This window comes from Lithobates pipiens, unplaced genomic scaffold (genome assembly GCF_037356315.1).
Source record: "Lithobates pipiens isolate NorthernLeopardFrog02 unplaced genomic scaffold, aLitPip1_a1.2 Scaffold_22, whole genome shotgun sequence".
NCBI lineage: Eukaryota > Metazoa > Chordata > Amphibia > Anura > Ranidae > Lithobates > Lithobates pipiens.
The window spans coordinates 140,903,651-140,929,395 of NW_027507784.1; the positions used below are offsets into that span (position 1 = coordinate 140,903,651).

General features: G+C 43.6%; 1 protein-coding gene across 2 annotated transcripts in view; it reads right to left on the reverse strand.

Moving 5' to 3' along the window:
- The window catches only part of ADARB1 (adenosine deaminase RNA specific B1), a 244,601-nt gene that overhangs the window by 161,749 nt on the left and 57,107 nt on the right, over nucleotides 1–25,745 (reverse strand). For both annotated transcript variants that reach the window (XM_077448405.1, XM_077448406.1), the window contains exon 3: nucleotides 13,049–13,101. The gene's annotated coding sequence lies outside the window, so the exon portion shown is untranslated. The remainder of the gene's footprint in view (nucleotides 1–13,048; nucleotides 13,102–25,745) is intronic.

Here is a 25,745-nt window from a genome sequence, read left to right on the forward strand (position 1 = left end):
GAGCTCCTAATATTGGTGATAGGATCGTCAAGAAGGTATTAGATCCACCGTTGAAAATCACCATCTCTGGAGATCTAAAAGGATTTTTTTCATGTAGGAAATGTGTATGCTGCAGGACGGTTTCAAAGATCAATAGGGGCATAATTTCAGTGACCAACGGGGTTGGGGAGTCCTTTCAAATAGAGGAGTTCATGACCTGCAACACGACTTTTGTAGTATATCTGCTGTGGTGTCCATGTAAGCTTTATTATGTGGGACGCACTAAAAGGCAATTGAAGGTCCGCATTTCGGAGCACCTTGCGAATATACGGAAGGGGTATAAGTACCATAGTGTGTCTATGCACTTTAAAGAGCACCACCAGCAGGATCCATCCCTTCTGCAGTTCTGCGGCATTGACCATGTTCACCATTCTTGGAGGGGTTCAAACCGGATCAGGGATCTGTCACAAAGGGAAACGAGGTGGATTTTTTGATGAGGAGCTTGGCACCAGTGGGTATGAATATCGAGCTGGATGTCAATAGCTTCATCAATAACTCCTGACAATATTTTTTGCTGGGGGGTTGGCCGCCTCGCTTTTCCTGTGTTTCCCTATTAGCTGTATTTAAACTAGGAAGATATGACCCGCACGCATCTTGGGGAATAGTTAGATTTTATTTATTTTTTCTGTTCATCTCTATTCGCTTGTTTCAAAATGATTCTTTGTAGGATTAGATATGTATTTGGAGATACATTGGGACATCAATCGTTGAAGTTTGGGGTCGTTTATAATGAGTGGGGTTTTGATCATGTATCTCATGTTGAAATGAGTAGATGGGTTTGAGGAAATTAGTGTTTATGATAGCTAGTATTTTTATTTGTATTTTTACTTTTATTTTTATGTATATTTTGTAAAGAGTGTATCTATAGATTAGGAGATGGTATACCTTTATATATACACTTTTTTATATTGTTTTTTATCATTATGTGAACTCTTGGGCATTGGTCGCACAAGCAAGTTGTTCAATAATAAGGGTGACATTTAGCATCCTAATTTTGAGTAGTGGGGTTCAATATACATTGTTTGAAAATTCTCTGTATGTTCTCCTCCTCTGCCCGATTTTTATTAGTTCGTTAGTTTATTATTGTATGGTATAGGTACTGCTGGTCCATCTAGACGCTAAGTCTGTGGACACACTTATTCTGCTACATATACACATTGTTTAGGACCTGCTTGTTGGGGGTGAGGGGTTCGTTAGGGTGTTTGTGTATGGCTTAGTGGTGTGTACATTTACGGCGTTTATTTTGGGATTCCTGAAGGACTTTGCTATGAAACATGATTGGTTGTGATTATGGCACTTCCCCTTTTTGATTTATTGGGTATCTTGACAGGAGTGGAGCGCCGATGATGAAGAAAATCATTCTTCTCGCCAAGACACTGCATAGTGTTTGGCGCCTGCGCAGTTGATTTAGTAGTGACTCCTGGGTGCAGCAAGATGGCGTGGGTGGAGGGGGAGGTCTGTGGGAAGGACGTTAGTACTAGGTGCAGTGATTGGCGCGTGCGCAGCTCACGAGTGACACCTGGGTGTAGCATGATGGCGCGGGTGGAGTGGGCGGTCCGGGGAGGCACGCTAGGGTAAGCATAATGACGGCGGCGCCTAGACTGAGCCAATCAGCTGACGAAGTATACGAGCTTCCCCGGAAGTCCGCGCATGCGCGCCGACGAAATAAAACCATCTATTGCTACGGAATGATCAGGAAGCCATTTAGAAGGGTAGGTTGAGGTGCCTTCCTTAATAGATGTGGTGTTATATTCTCCTGATCGTGATGAGAGCAATGTGTGGGGAAGTGGGGAGTGTTTTTACACAGAGATGGGGAGGGGCTGGGGGAGGAACGAATTATTAACCACCCACCGCAAGAGCCTATCAACCAATTGGAGGACATAGGGGGGAGGGGTCACCTGGACTGGGAGGGACTGGTCGCCTGAGATTGCAAATAAAAGGGGGGTTGTTACAGCTGGATAGCCAAACCCATGAGGAAGTCCATTGGACGAAACATGTCGGGGGCGTGGCTATATGGCGACCAGCACACACAGTAAAAGACTAGAAAGAAGGCGTAGGAAGGAGAACACACAAGTTGAAGGACTGGATATCACTATCTGGCGCTGTTTTCAAATTGAGTTGTCTGCTGTCAGGTACCACACAGATACCTTGTGTAGAGACGGTGCTATGTGATATGAACTTAGCTTGCTTCCAGTGTACTCACCAATGCCTATGAGTGAAGGATCTTTGAATTGACCAGTGGATTGTCTATTTGAAGTGCCTGTTTTTAATTGGATCCATGTGAGTGTGATTTTAATTGAACGTTTTATTGAGATTAAAAATAGTTTTGCAATGTTGCACTATGGGAAGTTTCTTTTGTCTCCCTGAGGTAACTCTGAGATATTAAGTGATTATCCTCTGCCTGCGAAGTTTTCATAAGAAGTGGCTGGAGAAATAGCCATCATCTGTATACACTATAAGCGTTTTTTGCCCGACACGAGAGTGCTGGGCAATACTGCTGGTGAGTGATCTGAACAAGGGGGGCACTAACACCAAGGGTGCGGTGGAGGCTCTGCGTTTGATGGACACTTGGTTACAGAATGTTCACTTGAATTCTTTTTTTTTAACTATTGCCATCATTACAGTTATTGCTCCTCAATAATTGTATTTGATTGAAGATTAATCTAATTCACTTTGGAACTGCACATCTTCATTAGAGCACTATTTGTTATTGTGTTCATTTCTTATATTTATGTTTTGTCACATATTCACGTTATCACTTTTGTGCGATTATTTTTTTGATTGCATTTTTTCGCTATTTAATCACGATTTATTTCATTGTTGATTATATTTATGCACATGTGTTTATAATTTTCACGTTGTGTGTGTAGTTTTTGTAGCGCCACAAGGTGTTTTTTTGCATTGTAAGTGGTAGGTTTGCTTTTTTCACTTTCTGAGAGATAAATCTAGGTCCTTAGTCTGCTTATCTTCAAATTGTTTGTGGGCTCTCTTGTGCATCATCTTTATAAGAGGCTTCCTTCTGTGATGACAGCCATGCAGACCAATTTGATTCAGTGTGTGGCGTAAGGTCTGAGCACTGACGGAGCCCTCCTCCTCCTCCTCCCCCCCCCCCCCCCCATTTAACCTCTGCAGAAATGCTGGCAGCACTCATACATCTATTTCCCCAAAACAACCTCTATATATGATGCTATTTGATTTTTTTTTTCAGATCCTCAGAGTTCTTTGCCATGAGGTGGCATGTTGAACTACCAGTGACCAGTAAGAGAGCACCAAATTCAACACCTGCTCCCCATTCACACCCAAGACCTTGTAACACTAACAAGTCACATGACGCAGGGGAGGGGAAATGGCTAATTGGGCCCAATTTGGACATTTTCAATTAGGGCTGTACTCAATGCCAGCAGTTTAGACATTAATGGCTGTGTGGAGTTATTTTGAGGGGACAGCAAATTTAAACTGTTATACAAGCTGTACACTCACTACTTTTAATTGTAGCAAAGTGTCATTTCTTCAGTGTGGTCACATGAAAAGATAATAAAATATTTACAAAAATGTGAGGGGTGTCCTCACTTGTGAGAATATACCCATTCACACATAGTGGAAAAAAATAAATAAAAAAAAAACACAAACACACACCACAGACCTTTTTCCATCTTTCATGTGACCTATAAACTGTACAACTCCGTTGGACAACAAACATTTTAGGTGAAGGGAAGTAAAAATAAATAACTAAAATATGGTTGCGCAAGTGTGCACACCCTTAAAGAGGAAGTAAACCCTTACAAACCACTTTGACCTACAGGTAAGCCTAGATTAAGGCTTACCTGTAGGTACAAGAAATATCTCCTAAACCTATATGGTTTAGGAGATATTTGCCCGAAAACGGCGTGCAGGCGCACTAAACGCGGCAGTTCCAAGAATGGAGCTGCCGCATTTGTCGACTCCCGTGCGCATGCGCGGGAGTGACGTCATCGCGGCTTTGCCAAATGACAGCGGCGGAGCTGCGAGACGCCACTCCCGTGCGCATGCGCGGGAGTGACGTCATCGCGGCTTCGCCGCTGTCATTCGGCGGAGCTGCGAGACGCCACAAGCAAGATGGATGCGGCGGACTACAGGGGACAGCGGCGACTTCGCTGGCTCCTGTGTCAGGTAAGTGACACATAATGGGCTACTATACGATGCATAGTAGTCCATTATGCTTTACCTTTGCAGGGAAAAAAAGAGGAAGTAAACTCATCAGGGTTTACTTCCTCTTTAAAATGAATGCTTTGTTGAAGCACCTTTCAATTTTTTTACAGCACTCAGTCTTTTTGGGCACGAGTGTATCAGCATGGCACATCTTGACTTGGCAATATTTGCCCACTCCTCTTTGCAAAAATACTCCAAATCTGGCAGATTGTGAGGACACCTGTGCCAAGCCCTCTTCAGACAGCCGATTGAAAATCTGTGGGGTTTCAGGTCTGGGCTCTGGCTGGGCCAAATTCCAAAACTTGAATCTTCTGGTGAAGTCATTCTTTTGTTAATATGGATGTACAGTGGTGTGAAAAAGTGTTTGCCCCCTTCCTCATTTCCTGTTCCTTTGCATGTTTGTCACACTTAAGTGTTTCAGAACATCAAACCAATTTAAACAATAGTCAAGGACAACACAAGTAAACACAAAATGCAATTTGTAAATGAAGGTGTTTATTATTAAAGGTGAAAAAAAATCGAAACCATCATGGCCCTGTGTGAAAAAGTGATTGCCCCCTTGTTAAAACATACTATAACTGTGGTTGTCCACACCTGAGTTCAATTTCTCTAGCCACACCCAGGCCTGATTATTGCCACACCTGTTCACAATCAAGGCATCACTTAAATAGGAGCTGCTTGACACAGTAAGGTCCACCAGAAAATCCTTAAAAGCTACACATCATGCCGAGACCCAAAGAAATTCGGGAACAATTGAGAAAGAAAGTAATTGAGATCCATCAGTCTCAAAGCTTTGGGAATCCAGCGAACCACAGTGAGAGCCATTATCCACAAATTGCGAAGACATGGAACAGTGGTGAACCTTCCCAGGAGTGGCCGGCCGCCCAAAATTACCCCAAGAGCGCAGCGACGACTCATCCAAGAGGTCACAAAAGACCCCACAACAACGTCCAAGGAACTGCAGGCCTCACTTGCCTCAGTTAAGGTCAGCGTTCATGCCTCCACCATCAGGAAAAGACTGGGCAAAAATGGCCTGCATGGCAGAGTTCCAAGGAGAAAACCACTGCTGAGCAAAAAGAACATCAAAGCTCGTCTCAATTTCTCCACAACACATCTTGATGATCCCCAAGACTTTTGGGACAACATTCTGTGGACCGATGAGACAAAAGAGGAACTCTTTGGAAGGTGTGTGTCCAAGTATATCTGGCGTAGAAGGAACACTGCATTTCATAAAAAGAACATTATACCAACAGTAAAATATGGTGGTAGTAGTGTGATGGTCTGGGGCTGTTTTGCTGCTTCAGGACCTGGAAGACTTGCCGTGATAAAAGGAACTATGAATTCTGCTGTCTACCAAGAGATCCTGAAGGAGAATTTCCGACCATCTGTTCGTGTACTCAAGCTGAAACGAACTTGGGTTCTGCAGCAGGACAATGATCCTAAACACACCAGCAAGTCCACCACCGAATGGCTGAAGAAAAACAAAATAAGACTTTGGAGTGGCCTAGCCAAAGTCCTGACCTGAATCCTATTGAGATGTTGTGGTAAGACCTTAAAAAGGCCGTTCATGCGCGAAAACCCTCTAGTGTAACTGAATTAGGACAATTCTGCAAAGATGAGTGGGCCAAAATTCCTCCAGGACGCTGTAAAAGCCTCATTGCACGTTATCGCAAACGCTTGGTTGCAGTTGTTGCTGCTAAGGGTGGCCCAACCAGTTATTAGGTTTAGGGGGCAATCACTTTTTCACACAGGGCCATGATGGTTTGGATTTTTTTTCACCTTTAATAATAAACACCTTCATTTACAAATTGCATTTTGTGTTTACTTGTGTTGTCCTTGACTATTGTTTAAATTGGTTTGATGTTCCGAAACACTTAAGTGTGACAAACATGCAAAGGAACAGGAAATGAGGAAGGGGGCAAACACTTTTTCACACCACTGTATGCTTTGGTTCGCTGTCATGCTGAAAGATGAAGTTCCTCTTCAGGCTTTTGCTAGAAAGCTGAACATGAAGATTGTGTGTCAGTATTGACTGGTATTTGGAACGGTTCATAACTCCCTCTACCTGGACAAAAGCCCCTGTTCAAGCTGAAGAAAAAACAGCTCCAAAGCATTAAAGTGGTTGTATAGTCAATTTAAGTACTTTTACCTACAGGAAAGCCTATAATAAGGCCCTGCCGGGAAGAAATCTCCCGTGCGCACGCGTGGGAGTGACGATATCGCGACTCCGGCCACTCACAGCCCGGGTGTCGCGTGGCTCCGCAAGAAACGCAGAGGGAACATGTCAGCTCCCTCGGCATGGATCGGTCCAGATGTCCGGCCTCATTCTAAGGTATGTATTTCATATTGAGCAAGTGTGCGACGCATACTAGCTCATTATGCCTTTTCCTTTGCAGGCGAGTTAAAAAAAAATAAAAAAATTCAGCGGGTATACAACCGCTTTAAGCTGCCACAATGTTTCAGGTGTCTTGATGACGTGCAGTGTTTTTGCACCAAACATATCTTTTGGAATTCTGGCCAAAAAGTTCAACCTTGGTTTCTACAGACCAGAACACATTTTCCCACATGCTTTTGTCTGACTTCAGATGTATTTTTGCAAAATTTAGCTGGGCTTGGATGTTTTTCTTCATAAGAAAAAGGCTTCAGTCTTGTCACGCTACACCATAGCCCAGACATAGGAAGAAAATGGGAGATTGTCACCACATGTACCACACAGCCAGTACTTGCCAGATCTTCATGCAGCTCCTTTAACCACTTAAGGACCGCCGCATGGCAATGTACGCCGGCAGAATGGCACCAACAGGCACAAGCACGTACATGTATGTGCTTGCCTACCAGCAGGTGGGGGGTCCGATCGGCCCCCTCACACTGGCTGCGGCGGTCCATTTCGCTTCAGGAGCGATCCGGGATGAGGGGATGGCTGTTGGTTTCTGGCCATCCCCTCTCGATCACTCCTGGCAAATGAGAAGCTTCCCCCGCTGTGTAGTGTAAACACAGGCAGGGAGGAAGTGATGTCATTCTCCTCTGGGCGGTCTTTTTGACCGGACTGCGAGGAGAACACAATAGTAAGTGCACCAACACTACACTGACATGTAGGTACACATAGGCCAGTGATGGCGAACCTTGGCTCCCCTGATATTTTGGAACTACATTTCCCATGATGCTCATGCACTCTGCAGTGTAGTTGAGCATCATGGGAAATGTAGTTCCAAAACATCTGGGGTGCCAAGGTTCGCCATCACTGACATAGGCACACAAATCCCCTCTTCCCCCCCAGTCACAGTGTCACTGATTGCAGTGATCATTTATTTACTGATCACTGCATTTAGTCTCAGTTGTGACAGTAAAAACTGTCAGGGCAGTTAGTGTTAGGTCAAGGGTAGCCCCCTACCCCCCCCAATAAAGGTTTAACCCTCTCACCTCCTTTTGCCAGTGTCACTAAGCGATCGTTTTTTTTTTTATGATCGCTGCATTAGTGTCACTGATGCCGCTAGGTAGCTAGTGATTTTTTTTTAGGTTCACCGCCAGGTTTTTATAGCGCTAGGTACCCCCATATACTACCCAATAATGGTTTTAACCCCTTGATTAAGGAGGGGGTTAGATTGCGCTATGGACCAATCAATATAAAAGATAAAAATATGAATCTAAAAGTGTAAATGTAAAAAATTGGGTAAGAGCAGCCTCTATTTATTTCCACCCAAACGGGTGGAAAGATACTGAGAGGGTTGGGGGGGGAAATAGACCTGGCGCTATACCATATAACACTACAAATCTGTGCGTGAGAACTCTTATGTATAATTTTCAGCGTGCTGGCAATTATATAAAAACCATAGACTAAAAGTCATAAAATAGGAAATGCTCAACCAAATATTACTATCAATGTTACTAAAGTGCAAGTGATAACCCTGTGCATGAACACTTTATAATTTTCAGTGTGCTGGCAATTAGATAAAATTCATAGAGAAAACATTAAAGTGAAGAATTATTCATCCAAAAGTGTCTCAGACAATATGCTGCTAAAGTGCTAGTGCCAGTGAGTATACACGTGCCAATACCTGTTTGTATCATACGTGAAAAAATAATAAAATATGTTGTCTTTAAACCATTAAAAGGTGTCTAGTGACTATATTTTGTTTATAAGGTGTTTTACACAAACTGTCATGCAAAATATGATAAGAAATGATTTTGTGATAACTGACACACTGCTATAAATAAAGCTAAAAGTGGAAACATGTGCAGTGCAAGTAAAACCGACCATAAAAAATAAAAGATAAAAATAAAAATGTAAAAAATGCAAAAATATAACAATAAGAATAAAAAATAAAGGTAAAAAAGTCTCTGGTGAGTGACGGAATCTTCCATGCGTGAAGGAGGGGGAAGTGATAATTTCCGAAAATTCCAAAATTATTTCCCGTGTTCAGTGGTCACTTCTATATTATGCTCTCACCGGAAAAAGGACCCCATCCGGGGTGGATCAGCCTTCACAATATTAGCTATTGTGTCGCTCTCTGGCTTGCTTCAGATACAATGCTGGGGATCCCTCGTTTCTTCGTGAGTATAGTGTGCCACGTTATGTATATTAAAAGAGAGGCATATCCATAGTGTGATAACGTTTAAAACACATTTTTATTCAGAAAAGATTAAAACTACTTACAAAAGCAGAGTTTTCAAAGGGCGGTTGTGTTACAGCTTTAAGACTGTTTTGAAAGTCCCGCTCAGCTTCCTGGTGTGTGCTAGAGGTGTACGTCGCTTGGCCACGCCCTACGCGTTTCGTCATACAGACGTCATCTGGAGCGGCCATCTTCATACACCTTTAGCTTTATATAGGGTGTATTGTTCATATCGTGCATGCGCGGTTAATCGCCGCCATTTTTAGTGAGGGAATGCCCTCGTTCGTTTAATATTGCGCGGTTTATTGCTCCTATTGCGCATGTGCGGTCAATCGCCATTTTCAGTAAGGGAATACCCCCTTAGTTCGCTACTACTACGATGGACAATACACCGCTATGTTTGAAGCTGCAACTTGACCCACTCTGTGTTCAAAGATTTTTTAGATCAGAGTTAAATACTAATGTACAAAAAGTAGGCAATAAAAACAAAGACAAAAATCAAAAAATGAATGTGAAAACTGCTGTAGTAGGGAATCTAGCAGAGGAGATGGTTATAATTGGAAAAGATGTATTTTTATTTATTTAAACATGAAACTAGGTGGATATTATGTGGGGATTTGATTTAAAGCAGTAATAGATTGGAATGTCCAATTCTCTGGTTATATTACTGGGTCATTTTATTAAAATGAATTTTCCTTATTACGTCCATGCTATAAAACGCAAATAGATTTCTACTGTTGTAATTACGCTACAACAGTAACTTAACAAGACGGAGCCTGTTTAATATTTGGAGAAGGGAAATTATTAAAAACGTATATTCATATAGGGATAAAAACATGTGTATATATAGAAAATGTATAAAAATATGTGCATGAAAATAATTATAATTATTATTATGTAAGGGATTTGATCTGTAGAAGATATATACTTTAGAAGAGACTATGTATGTTCAGTATGAAAAATTATGGAAGATATATGACTAAACTCTAAAATCTTTTTCACAGATTTTAGAGTTTAGTCATATATCTTCCATAATTTTTCATACTGAACATACATAGTCTCTTCTAAAGTATATATCTTCTACAGATCAAACGCTAAAAATTATACATAATAGAGTTCTCATTAACCCCTTGATTGCCCCTAGTTAACCCTTTCACCCCCCTTTTGCCAGTGTCACTAAGCAATCGTTTTTCTGATCGCTGCATTAGTGTCACTGGTGCCGCTAGGCAGCTAGTTATTTTTTTAGGTTCCCCGTCAGGGACCCCCATATACTACCTAAGATTTTAACCCCCGGATTGCCCCTAGTTAACCCTTTCACCAGTGATCACCGTATAAGTGTTACGGGTGACTCCGGTTAGTTTGCTTTTTATAGCATCAGGGCACCCACCATTTATTAGCCAATAAAGGTTTAACCCTCTCATCACCCGGCGGGTGATATCAATTAGGTTTTAGGGTCAGGGTCTGCGTCGCCCCAGGCAGCGCTAGGTTATTGCCAGTACCGCTAACACCCACGCGCAAAGCATACACCTCCCGTAGTGGTATAGTATCTGATCTATACTAGCGTCCCCAGCAGTTTAGGGTTCCAAAAAAAAAAAACGCATCGTTAGCGGGATCAGCCCAGATACCTGCTAGCACCTGCGTTTTGCTCCTCCGCCCAGCCCACCCAAGTGCAGCATCGATCAATCACTGTCACTTACAAAACACTAAACACATAACTGCAGCGTTCGCAGAGTCAGGCCTGATCCCTGCGATCGCTAACAGTTTTTTTTGGTAGCGTTTTAAATATTTAAATCCTGAAGGCAGTGCTTGGTTTTCGGGGTCCTGTACGTGGCTAAGCTCCCAAAAAGTCCCCCACATGTGGTATCCCCATACTCGGGAGAAGCAGCAGAATTTATTTTGGGGTGTAATTTCACTTATGTCCATAGCATGTGTGAGCAATATATAATTTAGTGACAACTTTGTGCAAAAAAATAAAAAATTGTAATATTCCTGCAACTTGTGGCAAAATATAAAATATTTCATGGACTCAACATGCCTCTCAGTAAATAGCTTGGGGTGTCTACTTTCCAAAATGGGGTCATTGGGGGGGGGGGGGTTTGTGCTATTTTGGCATTTTATGGCCTTCGAAACTGATAGGTAGTGAGGAGTGAAATCAAAAATTTGCACCCTTAGAAATCCTAAAAGCAGTGATTGGTTTTTGGGAGTGCCATACACGGCTAGACTCCCCAAAAAGTCCCACATATGTGGTATCTCTGTACTCAGGAGAAGCAGAATATATTTTGGGGTGCAAATCCACATATAACTATGGCACGTGTGAGCAATATATCATTTAGTGACAACTTTTTATAAACTTTTTTGTCTCATTATTCAATCACTTGGGACAAAAAAAATTAAAAAATAAAATATTCAATGGGCTCAACATGCCCCTCAGCAATTTCCTTGGGGTGTCTACTTTCCAAAATGGGGTCATTGGGGGGGGGGGGGGGTGTACTGCCTTGCCATTTTAGCACCTCAAGAAATGATAGGCAGTCATAAATTAAAAGCCGTGTAAATTCCAGAAAATGTACTCTAGTTTGTAGACGCTATAACTTTTGCGCAAACCAATATACGCTTGACCTTTTTTTACTAAAGACATGTGGCTGAATAATTTTTGGCCTAAATGTATGATTAAAATTTAGTTCATTCGATTTTTCCTTATAACAAAAAGTAGAAAATATCTTTTTTTTTTTAAATTTTCTGTCTTTTTCCTTTTATATCGTAAAAAAATTAATATCGCAGAGGCAATCAAATACCATCAAAAAGAAGGCTCTATTTGTGGGAAGAAAAGGACGCAAATTTCGTTTGGGTACAACATTGCATGACCACGCAATTACCAGTTAAAGCAGTGCAGTGCGAAATTGTAAAAAGACCTCTGGTCCTTAGGCTGACAATTGGTCCGGGGCTGAAGTGGTTAATGTTGCTGTAGGCTTCTTCACAGCCTCACTGCCCAGTTTTCTTCTCATCCATTTGAGTCCAGTACTTGGCAATGTTGCTGTTGTGCCATATTTTGAATTTGTCACTTTTTTACATCACAGAAACATGACATTTTAACAGGGGTGTGTGGATTTTTTTTTTTTAACCACAAACTTAAAATTTGTTCTTTATCTTCTTCTAGATTATTTTAGTTACACTAATATCCACACACACACAATTGTATTTTTTTTAATGCACCCATGTTCAGATCCATAGATAATGGGGGGGGCTGTTGTAACCAGGAAAGAAAAGCAAATGGCAACAGGGCATGCACACTTCTCAACAAGCGTGTTTTTGTCTGTCCCCCACTGGATGTGCCCCTTTACCTTTCCCGCCACCACCCAAACATTTAGTTTATAGGAGACAAATAACTGGCGCTGGCCTCTGGAAACACACAGATCACAACAAAGGACTTACAATAATACTGGATGCTAGTAAAACACTGCCTTTTCTCCAGATTCCCACCGTCTCGTTTACAATGGTATAGTATCAGTCCGAGCTCTAACGCCTCCAGGTTGCAATACTAGAATACGTTTTAAAGAAAACTTCAGTGCTGCAGACTGCAATTGAAATAATTTTAATAGTCAAGTACAATATGACTTGTGTAGCAATTGTATAAGTTATATCATTTTTTTTTTAACACGAAAGTGGAGTTACCCTTTAAAAATACACCATATGTGAATTTCTCTCAATATTATTCCCATCTATCCATCTCTGCACTGATCCTTTACTATTGTAAAAGACAGCAGGGAGCTGGAAACAGGCAGCAGTTCAGAGAGCGGCTCAGCCCCAGAGGTCCATGCTTGCCAGTGGTTGGTATGCTTACTTGAAAGGAAGTCTGTACAGGGCTTTGTGAGCTGCTGAGGAGCAAAGGATGTGACCAGCAGGGAAAGGGGAAAGTGCTATCAGGTGGCGAGCCTTGGGCACTCACATTTCAGTGCACTTTACCATCAGGTTAATGTTTACTAGCAGCTATTTACCATTTTATGGTTTAACTGAGAGTGGTCACTGGTCACCTAGTGACTGGACACAAAGCAGGAGTGTGGCAAGGAGTTCATTTTACCATAACCACCAAGCAGCATAACCACCTTTAGTTTCAGGGGAAAAAAAGTTCTCATTAAAATGACAACGTAACATTCATAAATACCAACTAATGACCTGTGAATGCACCAAGCAAAAATTTTAAAATGGGAGCATACCTGCAAAGTTTTCAGGTAGGTCCTGCTTTCACAAGGCGTTCAGCAAGTGTAGCCTACAAGAGAAGAAATTTTTTTTTTATCAGAAGAGAATTTTGAGTTGTGCTTTAACGCTTTGTGCCGGCACACAGCACTGACTAAACATGGTCCTGAATTCCCTGTAAAGAGTTACTATTTGCGCTCATACAGTTTAAAATCGAAATTACAAAAGACAGAACACAATGTCAAGTCTTTGCCAACATTTTCTTGTGGTCATTATGTCTTAAGGGGAAATACATGAAGCTGAACTCCAGCAAGGAAACAATCTGCCTTGCAGTGGGGCTGCCTACACACCGATAGTTTACGTCTAAGGGAACGCAAGAAATCATTTTTACTCATCTGATCCTCTGCTTTTGCAGGCCCTTTCAAGGTGTAATGACCAGTCCCCATAGCCTCTCCCTTGCTATGCTCTGGCAGTTGCAAGTCCTCTGACATCATGAAGTCCAATGCAGAGCCTATAGCCCTGAGTTGTATGCGAGAACCCCAAGGGACAGTCTACTGCCAGAGCGTAGGAGTGTGGAGGAGAGTGCCATATGCATAAGAAGCAGAGGATCAGGTGAGCAACACTGCTTTTTTTTAGCTGCACCCTAGACTTAAACCTTTGCGGAGGTGAGGCATCACCACTGCAAAAGGGATATTTTCCCTTTAAATGGAGAAGGGCTTGAAGAAGAATTTGTTTACCAAACAAAACATGGGATTCAACTTGCCAAACTGAATCACTTGCCTGTTTGGCCCACGGATTCATTGCGAGAGTATACATTCATACATCCATGTAAGAAAAATTAAAGACCTGACATTGCAATAGCCCTGCAATCACTCCACAGCACTAAAGTAGACTCAGATCCTTCAGATTCACTTGACTCCACCTAGATTTGTTAGGTTAACCGGTCAGCTGCTATATGGTCTGCAAGTGGTGAGGAAATGATTTCCTTTCATTGGTGGTACAGTGGATTAGATTAAAAAAAAAAAAAATTATACAATATACACACACACACACACACACACACACACACTAGCCATTTCACTACACAAAAAAAAAAAAAAAGTGTAAGAGGGTGAAACTACAACACTTCAGATTACGCACTTATTTATCTTCCACTGGTAATTGTAGAGTCAGTCATACCCAAACAATATGGTGAATACAATTCCAAAATTCTGACATTTCCAACACAAATGCTCTGTTATATATTCCGAATGCAATTCTCCTTTTTCAGATTTTTGTACAGATAGCTGCTCAGGGCTACTATGCTTGCTCCATATGCTTGAAGCAATTCTCTGTATCAATCGATATGGTTCAGTACCATGGCTGGGTATCCCTCTATAATGGTTCTTATGCTGTTGTGTAAGGACACAACAGGGTCAAAGACTACCACTACTGTTCTTCATGCTGGGTTACATCATTATGTGCGTCTAGCCTCTGCACGCTACCATTTCTCTTGTCCGGTAAGTCGCAGTATCTGGATTAAATATTGATGCTGTGCAACAGAATCGCTGCTATTTAAGCCAAAAACTGGAAGTTGAAATCTAAAATGGATTTATACTGCATATTCCAGGCATCTGGTGCAAGACTGAACATAACTGATCTCTACAAAAGGTTTTCTCCTCTAAAATGTCTCCAAGCTTAGCTAGAAAAAAATTAAATAAAAAATATATATAATAGCCCAACATGGTGACAAGCTAAATAGGCAGCACTCCCGACAGCTAATGTTTCATGATAGAGATAAATATATAAATTATATAATAGATATAGATAGACACACAGATCGATAAACACACAGTGCATCCAGAAAGTATTCACATCACTTTTTTCCACATTTTGTTGTTCTTACAGCCCTATTTCAAAATGAATTTTTTATTTGTCAAAATTCTACAAACAATACCCCATAATGACAAAGTTTGTTTGAAATCTTTGCAAATGTATTAAAAAAATAATAATCACATGTGCACAAGTATTCACAGCCTTTTCTCAATACTTTGTTAAGCACCTTTGGCACCAGTTACAGCCTCAAGTCTTTTTCAAGTGTGATGCTACAAACTTGGCACATCTATTTTTGGGCAGTTTTTCCAATTCTTTGCAGGACCTCTGAAGTGCCATTAGGTTTGATGGGGAGCGGCGGTGTGCGCTCCAGAGATGCTCAATTGGGTTCAAGTCTAGGCTCTGGCTGGGTCACTCAAGGATATTTACAGTATTTAGAGTTGTCCCATAGCCACTCCTTTGCCATCTTGGCTGTTCTTAGTGCCGTTGCCTTGTTGTAAGATGAACCTTTGCCCCAATCAGATCCCAAGTGCTCTGAAGCAGGTTATAAAGGACGTCTCTGTACAATGCTGCATTGATCTTTCCCCCACAATCCTGACTAGTCTCTGTTCCTGCCACTGAAAAAAATCCCCACAGCACAATGCGGCACCACCATGCTTCACTGCAGGGATGGTATTGGCCAGGTGATGAGTAGTGCCTGGCTTCCTCCAGACATGACACTTCCCATCAGGCCAAGGAGTTCAATCCGTTTCATCAGACCAGAAAATTTTGTTCATGGTCTCTCATGGTCAATCCTGTCAGGTCTACAGACTTCATGGCTCGGTTTGTGCTCAGACATGCACGGTTACCTGTGGGACTAGAGGTCGACCGATATGGGTTTTTCTCTGGCCGATGCCAGTATTTAGAAATCATGGCGGCCGATGGCCGATATATGATGCCGATTTTTTAGGCTGATTTTTTTTTACCCCCCTTAATCTCATAAAACCTAACAGACACCTTTCCCACTGGGGCATTTTTTTTTTTTTTTTTTTTTATTTTTTTTTTTTTTAGGTGCTTTTAGGCTAAAAATAGCGCCTGTAAAGTACCTGCAAACCGGCTCCCCTGCAGTCTGTGTGAAAGAGTGCTTTCACACTAGGGCGATGCGCTGGCAGGATGTTAAAAAAAGAAAAGTCCTGCAAGCAGCACGTTTGGAGTGGTGTATACCCCTCCTCCACTACTCCTGCCCATTGATATTAATGGGCACCACTGCCGAAGCGCATGTAATGCGATTTGGCAGCGGTGCTTCATGGGCGCATTTAACCTCTTCTTCAGCCGCTAGCTGGATTATATGCACCCCACTAGCAGCCAAATAGCACCGCTAAAATGATGGTAAAGCGCTGCTAAAACTAGCAGCATTTTACCATCAATGCGTGCCCGCTCCAGTGTGAAAGCAGCCTATAAAATAAAAATAGGTAGTCAAAACTTTTGGATGAAAAAAAAAAAAAAAAATGGGCTAACTTTACTGTTTTATTTATTTATTTAAATAATTTAGTGTATTTTTTTTCCACAAAAAATTGCATTTGAAAGACCTCTGCGCAAATGCCGTGTGACAAAATATTGCAACAACCTTTATTTTATTCCCTAGGCTCTCTGCTAAAAAAAAATATATATATTTTTTTTGGGGGTCTAAGTGATTTTCTGGCAGAAAATACAGGACTTTTACTTGTAAGCAACAAGTGTCAGAAAAGATATAGGGTCCTTTCACACGGGGCGGATCAGTTCTGATCCGCCCCGTGGATATCCGTTTGCTCAGCGGGGATCACTCCGCCGATCCCCGCTGAGCAGGGAGATGACAGCTCCGTCTCTGCACACTGCGCAGGGACGGACCTGTCACAGCGCCGCTCTCCCCTATGTGAGATCGGATGACGACGGACCGCAGTGCCCGTCGTCACCCGATCCGATCCGCAGACGGATGGAAAAATTGCTTTTTCCTCCGTCACACTTTTTCGGATCGGAGCGGGTCGGATGTCAGCGGACATGTCACCGCTGACATCCGACGCTCCATAGAGCTCTATGGAGCACCCGTTCAGGTCCGCCTGAACGGGACGTCAGTGTGAAAGGGGCCTTAGTCTTTAAATGGTTAAACTGAGAACTTCTACACACAGAGTTGAGTTAATTCATTGAAGTGTAAACATTGTATCTTTTTGCTCTTTTCTTGGCAGACTGCCCAGAGGAAACAAGTGCTTCTATGAAGACTCAGGCAACTTGCATTGACTTCTATTACAGAAGTCATTTCCAAGTCGCGCTGTAGTTCTAAATCGGCCTTTTTATCAGCTCAATCGGCCGATGCCGATTAAAAAAAACGGCAAATATCGGCCGATATATCGATCGACCTCTATGTGGGACCTTAAATAGACAGGTGTGTGCCTTTCCAAATCATATCCAATCAACTCCTTGGACCCCAATCAATTGTAGAATCAAGGGTGATCAGTGGAAACAAGATGCACCTGAGCTCAATTTTGAGCGTCATGACAAAGGCTGCGAATACGTATTTTGTAAACTTGTTTTCACATTCTCATTATGGGGTATAGTTTGTAGAATTGAGGAAAATTATTTAATCCACTTTGAAATAAGGCTGCAACAAAATGTGGAAAAAGTGAAGCTCTGAATATTTTCTGAATGCACAGTGTGTATATTTTGGAGTAAGGGGGGTTTTAACAATATATACCCCAATTTTTTTGTAAAATATGAAAGATGTCAAGCAGAGTTAGATGCCAAACATTTCACGCTTTAACCCCTTCAATACTGGGCACTTTCTCCCCCTTCCTGCCCAAATTTTCAGCTTTCAGAGCCAACGCATTTTAAATGACAATTGCGTGGTCACACTGTACCCAAATAAATTTTTAATCATTTTCTTCACACAAATAAAGCTCTCTTTTGGTAGTACTTAATCATTACTGGGTTTATTACTAAAGGAAATAAAAAATAAGTTTGTTGTTTCGGTCAGTAAACGTAAATAAGTAATTTTTCTCCTTCATTGAGGTGTGCTAATGAGGCTGCACTGATAAGGTGGCACCAATATTCTGCAGTGATATGCGGCAACACTGACTGGCAACACTGACTGGCAACACTGACTGGCAACACTGACTGGCAACACTGACTGGCAACACTGACTGGCAACACTGACTGGCAACACTGACTGGCAACACTGACTGGCAACACTGACTGGCAACACTGACTGGCAACACTGACTGGCAACACTGACTGGCAACACTGACTGGCAACACTGACTGGCAACACTGACTGGCAACACTGACTGGCAACACTGACTGGCAACACTGACTGGCAACACTGACTGGCAACACTGACTGGCAACACTGACTGGCAACACTGACTGGCACTAGGGGGGGCTTTACTGTAATTGGGGCACTGATTATCAGTGCCCTAAATACCTGTCTGGGTGTCCCCTGCAAAAAAGATGAAGCCGATCGGCTCTCGTGAAGTGAGCAGAGCCAATTACTGGCACTTCTGCATTTACATGTGACTGGCTGTTGACTGACAGCCGATCACATGGCTAAAAAGAGGCAGGTCATCGGCTCTTTACAGAAATCTGGGTGGTGATGTGGCCTAGAAACACGGTGCAGCAGCGATCTCTGCCACCGTGAAGCACACCCCGTGGGGGGGATGTCATATGGCGTTCTCCCAGAATGAGCGTTGCACCGTCATTTGATGGTGGGTGGGCGGTAAGTGGTTAAAATTGCGAAAGCTCATGGAATGGGGACAAACTAAAAGGGTAACCTGTAAAACTGTAGAGTTAGAGGAGGACCAGCACTTGCTATAGCTCAAATGTTCACAGCAATACCACACATGTTGTGCAGAAAGCATTTACATATGCGTGCACTTGTGTATGTGTCGGTTTCTGCGTGCAAGCTCAGAGGGATGGGGTGTTTTACGCCAATTTTTACACCATCCCTTTAATTTTTTTGAATATACATCTCCTGCAATAAGCGTATATTGGTTTGCGCAGAAGTTATAGCATCTGCAAACTAGGGGATAGATTTTTGCAATTTTTTTTTCTTATAGTAATGGCGGGGATCACCGATTTTTAGCAGTACTGCAACATTGCAGCAGACAGATCGGATACTTCTGAAAATTTTTTGAAGGGGAAGGGGTTAACACTTGGGGGTGGTCAAGGGGTCGATTGTGTTCCCTGGGAGGTGTTTAAAGCAGTTGTATAGTCAATTTTTTTACTTTTACCTACAGGAAAGCCTATAAGGCTTACCTGTAGGTAAAAAAAAAAAAAAATAAAAAAAATAAAAATCTCCTAAACCTGTACGGTTTAGGAGATATTCCCCTGCAGTGAAGCATGCGCACAAGGGGATTCTCGGCTGAAAGCCCGGCAGACGCCGGACCCTGCCAGGATGAAATCTCCTACACGCATGCGCGGGAGTGACGATATCACGGCTCCTGCCACTCACAGCGCCGGAGCCGCGATACCCAGAAGAAACGCAGAGGGAACATGTCAGCTCCCTCGGCGTGGATCGGGCCAGATGTCGGGCCTCGTTCTAAGGCAAGATTTCATAATGAGCTACTATGCGGCGCATACTAGCTCATTATGTCTTCCTTTGCAGGAGGCAAAAAAATAAAAAACACATTAGCAGGTATACAACCACTTTAACTGGGGTGGGAGTGAACAGGGAGTACAGAGAGATCGCTCTTTCTAATCACTAGAAACAGACGATCAGTCTGTACTCCAATGACAAAACAGGGATCTGTTAGTTTAACTTGACAGATCCCCTTTCTGGCTCTGTGGAGCAACCATGGTTGGCCGGCTAGGGACATCGGCACGGTACACGCACCCACTGTATCTATTGCATGAAGCGACATACACCTACTGCGATTCACGCAATAGAGCCGACCTGCTGCGGTGTAACTGCGGCGGCTGGTCAGCAAGTGGTTAAAGAGTAACCATCAGGGACAAAAAAAAAAAAAAAAAAAAAAAAAAAAAAAGGGTAACCATCACCCCCTCCTTTTGTTCCATGGGAATTAATGACCAAATGAGGGATAATATTTCGTTAGTCATATATCATCCTAATCATCCTCTGCTGCTAGAACACCTTTATGACCATTGACATAAAAAATAAAAAATAAGCACATTAGTACGGTATTAACATTCCAATTGGTTTAAACCATGAAAAACTTCACGGCTTCCTAAACCCTTAACTCATTCCACCCATCAGCAATATTCCTAGCTTCAGCCTGAAGTCCAGCTACTCTTTCTGATGCTGCTCAATCATATTTGGGCACTTCCATACTTGTATTGTGTATCCATGTTTAGCACTCAGGTGTGCATAAGCTTATTTTTTTTCATTTTACAAAATGGACAATCCTGCTCAACATTCTTACACTACAAGTGTTTATTTTTAGAAAATTCTTGGAACATAGAATAGAATTGCTCATAGGGTTGGGAATGCTAGTCCTTCAAAAAAGGATAAAGTTTGTTTTGTTTTGTTTTTAAATCACAAATGGATTCCTCCACCTCACCCCTATTCCCACACTGCTTTTTATCCTACCATACCTAGTTACTACCCTGTATTTTTTATACTTTAACTGCAGGTGGACACCAGTTATTCTAGTCAGCCACTGGACACAAAGCCATAAGCCTTATACACGAGGATATGGGACGAATTCTCTTTACACGCTAGTCTACATATCATAAAATGATAAAAATAGGATTTTCATACTCACCGTAAAATCCTTTTCTCTGAAGTTCATTGGACGGACACAGCATCTTCATCTTGACCTTAGGGTTATGTCACCTCTTTAGGAAAGGACTAGACAGAAAGTGTTAAAAACAGCACTTGCACATTACCACCCATGGGGTCGGTCCTACTGGCTATAACACCTCACACTGCATCCAGCAGCTCAGTACATCAAAAGCAGTACAAACATAAATAGGAGGAGTGGGTGCTGTGTCCGTCAATGAACTTCAGAGAAAAGGATTTTACGGCGAGTAAAAAAATCCTATTTTCTCTTTCATTGACTGACACCGCTTGGGGACGTCCCTAAGGTCAAGATGAAGATGCTGTGTCCGAGAAATGAGGGGTGGGAACAGCAAGAAAACAACTCCACCCATAACCAGAGCTCCTCAACGGAGGAGATGCAACCTTAACCTTCCTAGCGGTAATCCCAAGCTCGGGTTGAGATTTCAGCACCACGAGCGGTAACCCCGAGCCAGACTCTGGATCGCATCGCTGGCTGCAGGGAGGACACAGGGAGAGTTACTTACCTTGTCCCCTGGATCCGGCGATGTCCTCCGCTCGATTCACACAGTGCCGAATGCCGCCGAGCTCCGTTCCCTGCGACGTTACGGCGCGCGGGAGCGGAGATCAGCACCAAATTCAAAAAAGTCAAAAGACAAAAACACAGTACTGTAATCTTAGATTACAGTACTGTATTAAAAAAATTACACACCACCTTTGTCCCTAGTGGTCTGTGCAATGCCCTGCATGCACTTATATTATAAATACTGTTTTTTCTGCCTGAAATTTGGAGATTGTCCACAGCAACCAAAAAGTGTCCCTTTTTCAGTGTTTTAGGATTTGATTACATTATTGATTTTTATTATTCTTTATTATATTATAAACTTTCATACCCGGGATCTACTAGACTGGTTTGAACAGAATTAAGAGAGTTATTCCTAAGAATAACAGGACTACAATATAAAACGCCAAATTTCCACGCAAAATAATTGTACCGCTTTCAGCACCTAAAACCAGAATGAATCATACTGCCAGGGAGGTTAAACATCTGCCTGCAAAACCTTGCACCCGAAGATGTGCTCACATCAACCTTGTAAAATTTTGTGAAAGTGTGAACAGACGACCAGGTCGCTGCCATGCAGTTAAAGCCAGTGACAGTAAAAGCAGGATGAAGTATTGGACCTTGCGACAGAAGGTCCTCTTGCATCGGCAGTTGACAAGGAACATGTCGTACTATGTCGGCATTCCATGGACGCCAAGGCCAATCTGGGGCAATCAGAATTACCTGAATCCCCTCTGCCTCCACTCTGCAAAGCAGACATGATAGAAGTTTGAGAGGGGGAAAAAACATGTATCAGCCAATAATGCCCCCATGGAGCCACCAACATGTCAGTCACGTGAGCCCAGGGATCCTTTTACCTAGCCACAAACCTCTGTACCTTTCGATTGAGTCGAGAAGCCAGGAGATCCACATTTGGCGTGCCCCACCTTAGACAAAGGAGCTGAAATACACCCGGATGTAGCGGCCATTCCCCTTGGTTCCAGCATCTGACGACTTGGGTAGTCTGCTTGCCAGTTTTCTACACCAGGGATGTACATGGCCGACAGAGCCGGCATGCACCGCTCTGCCCACAGTAGGGTGTGAGCGACCTCCAGTGCTGCAGCTGAGCTCCTTGTTCCTCAATGGTTGTTGCCCAACTGGATCCTGACCGGATGCCCAATCCAGGGAGAACCAAGATTAGTCCCATTGACAGGATTTCCTTTTGCAAGACTCGTGTGGAAAGGAGCATATGGTACTGATTGGAAAGTGGCTACCATGAGACCCAGGTCTCTCAGCCAAAAGCAGTGACGACCACCTGTGGGACACCAACAACTTCAGTGCAGCTTAAAGAGTCTGCATCTTGTCCGAAGGGAGAAAGACTCTCTCCCCGAGGAGTCCAGAAGCAGGCCCAGGTACTTCAGGCATTGAGTTGGCACTAACACAAACTTCTGTAGGTTCAGTACGCAACCAAACTCCTGGAGAGTTTGCATTGCGATTGCCACATCCTCCCTAATCCATGATAACTCACGATTGCGATCCCTTGCCGCCTTAGCAAAGCCAAAACTGGGGCTAGCACCTTGGTGCCGAATTTGCATGTGCCCATATGCATCAGGCATAGGTGGTCTCTGCGATTTGCGGTCAGGCGAGTACTACAAATTGGTAGTACACGCCTGACCGCAGAAACCTCTGATGCTTGATGCATATGGGGACATGCAAGTATGCGCCCTTGATGTCCAAGGATGCCAGAAAATCCCAGATAGAGTGCAGCAGCCACTGAGTGAGCCTTTGTACCGTCACAAAGCTGTTGAGGGCCTTGAGGTCAGGACCAGATGGACCCCTTCCTTTGGGACTACAGATTGGAGTAGAATCCCTGAAACCTTTCAGGCGTCAATACAGGTACTATCAACCCACGCAGCAGCAGGTCCTGTACTACCCCAAACAGGCCTCCCAATGAGTCGGAAGAAGTTGAAGGAAAAAAAAACAAACACACACACACACACACACACACACACACTTGTAGCCTGAGGAAACCAGTTCGCAGACCCACTGGTCCATCTGCAAACTCCCGAAGGAGACCACCCGAGAGAGTCGGCACCTTGTAGGACTAGAAATGCTCATCTGCCAACCCAGGCGGAAAAAAAAATCTGCTTCTGATCGGAAAAGCAGGGCCCTTGACTACAGCGTGGCTCCTTCCCTTTTCTGGACTGTGGGAGCAACATACTCTTACCCCCAGTAACATTCTTAATACCATCCTGTGAGGCACCAAATAGCCTCTATCCCTGGAAGGGCAAGTCTGCCAGTGCTTTCTTAGATGCCTGGTCCGCAGACCAGCATTTCAGCCAAATCAGGCGACGTAGCACTACTGCTGATACAGAGGCTCTAGAGAGCAAGGGGGCCATAAGGCCACATCACAGACATACTGAAGGCCCTACACCAACTGGTTTGCCAGCTCCATGCAGACCTGAGAAGCCTGTTGATTCTTCAACTCACAGTGCCACAATTTTGCCCATTCAGTAAGCATCTGCGACTTAACACTGGCTGCATTGCTGACCCCACCACCGTAAAAATGGACCTGGCAACCGCCTCGGCCCTTGAATCGTGGTTACCTTATTTAACCTGGATACCGGGGAATCAATCGGAAATGTCCATTTCTTCAAGAAACTCTCCTCAAAAGGGGTAACGCATAGCCATGCATTTCGAGACTGAAAAGGCCTGCTGCAGTTTTCCCCACTCCTTATAAATAAACTTATCAAAATAAGTTGGGTAAGGAAAAAAAAAAAAAAAAAAAAAAAACGTAGCCACACGGGCCAGCTTGTAGGACCCAAAAAGGGATACACACCTCTGTAGATGCCCCCGATGTATCCGCCATTTTTAGGGTATCCTGCATTGCTGTAATAAGTGCATCTACAAACGCCTTTCCCTGCTCTGACCCGGACACAGAGTCATCCTCACTGTCTGAATGGTCCTGGTCCGCATCCTCTGATACATCAGAACAGGGGCCGTCTGTCACATCAGAGCCCGAGTCTGAATCAGAGCTTTCCCCAGAAGACAGTGGGGGGGGAGGGGGGCGTTTTTTACCCCCTTGCGCCCGTCGCTTCCACCCTGGCAACAAAGGCCTCCAGGACTGCGTCCATAGGCACTGCAGGTGCAGGGGAACCAGTTGCAATAACAGGGATATCTGGGGAAGAAGCGCCAGCTTCCGATGCCATGCTCACCCACACTCGCCTGTCACCACTTAGGGACCTAAGGCAAGTAAAAAAATGTCCACCCTCCTAGCTGTCACAGACTGAGGGGACCCCTGCAGGACTCACCACCCTGACCCAGGTACTGCACTGTGCTGCTGCTGTCCGCTCTCTCCTGTGTCATCCAGGAGGCGTGTTTGAAAAGCACGCCGTTCTAGAAGGAAACAAGCACCCAAGGATAGAGGCAAAACTACCTGAGGCTACTAGAAAATGTCCGCCAGCCACTTCAGCAAAAACATCTGAGGGTGCAGAGAAAATGGCCACCAAACTACCAGAAAGTGGCTGAAAGGCAAAAACTGGCTGTGGCTACAGAAAAAAAAAAAAAATGGCCGCAGCGCACGGCGGCCTCCCCACATGTCACACAGAGCACAAACAACCCACCATGGCCCAGAAACAGGAAGAGGACGAGCGCACCCCCAACACTCAGCGACCCCCCCCACCCCCCCCCCGGAGGACCCCCGGCCAGGTATGTGCACCGCACCTCCATGTGCCCAGTCACACAGTGGCCCATAGCAGGACGGGACAGAAGGGAGAGTAAGAGACCCCTTAGTTAACGGGGAATGCCCAGCTGCTCCATCCTGCCGACAGGTGGAACCATACTTACACCTCCTGCAGGGACTGCTGGATGCATTCCACACACAGAACCATCCCGAGCAGTACGGGGTGGCTGCCAGCCATGGCACACTGACACAGACAGCAGTAGCCAGGTCATGTGTGCCCTGGAGCATATAGCTCATCGGCCGCCCCTGGATCAGACGGGGCATGTTGTGGCCAACCCAGCTCGTAGCTAGGGCCTGCTCATGCTCAATGGCCAGGCTGGGGAGAATACAAGGATCTATATTATCCAGCCTGTCACTCAGCCCGACTGTTGATTGTAGATCAAAAGGAATCAAAAATGCAGAATAAATAAAAGATTCCCAGGACCAATGGTCCCACCGGGAGCCAGGTCCTTCTACACTACGCAGAAAAAAAATGGAGCTGCTGGATGCAGTGTGAGGAGTTATGCAAGTGTTGCTGTTTAACACTTTTTGCCTAGTCTTCTCCCAAAAAGTGGCGATATAAACCTAAGGTCAAGATGAAAATGCTGTGATCGTCAATGAATGAAACAAAAAAAAAAAAAAAAAAAAGGATTGCTCAAATTACAAAAATTCTCGTATGACAGAATACAACTTCGGAAGTGATGTATTGTATTTTGGAATAAAAAAAACAGTACGAGAAAATGTGTTTGTCCCTTTGGATAATATCAGATGAACGGTTATGAGCCGCTTATGAAAGCTGTGTATATACAACCATTGTATGATAGATTCAAAAGCGATATATTCAGATAATTTGTACTAGGTTTATTGTGGCAAGGCTTTCAATATATAATATAATATACATA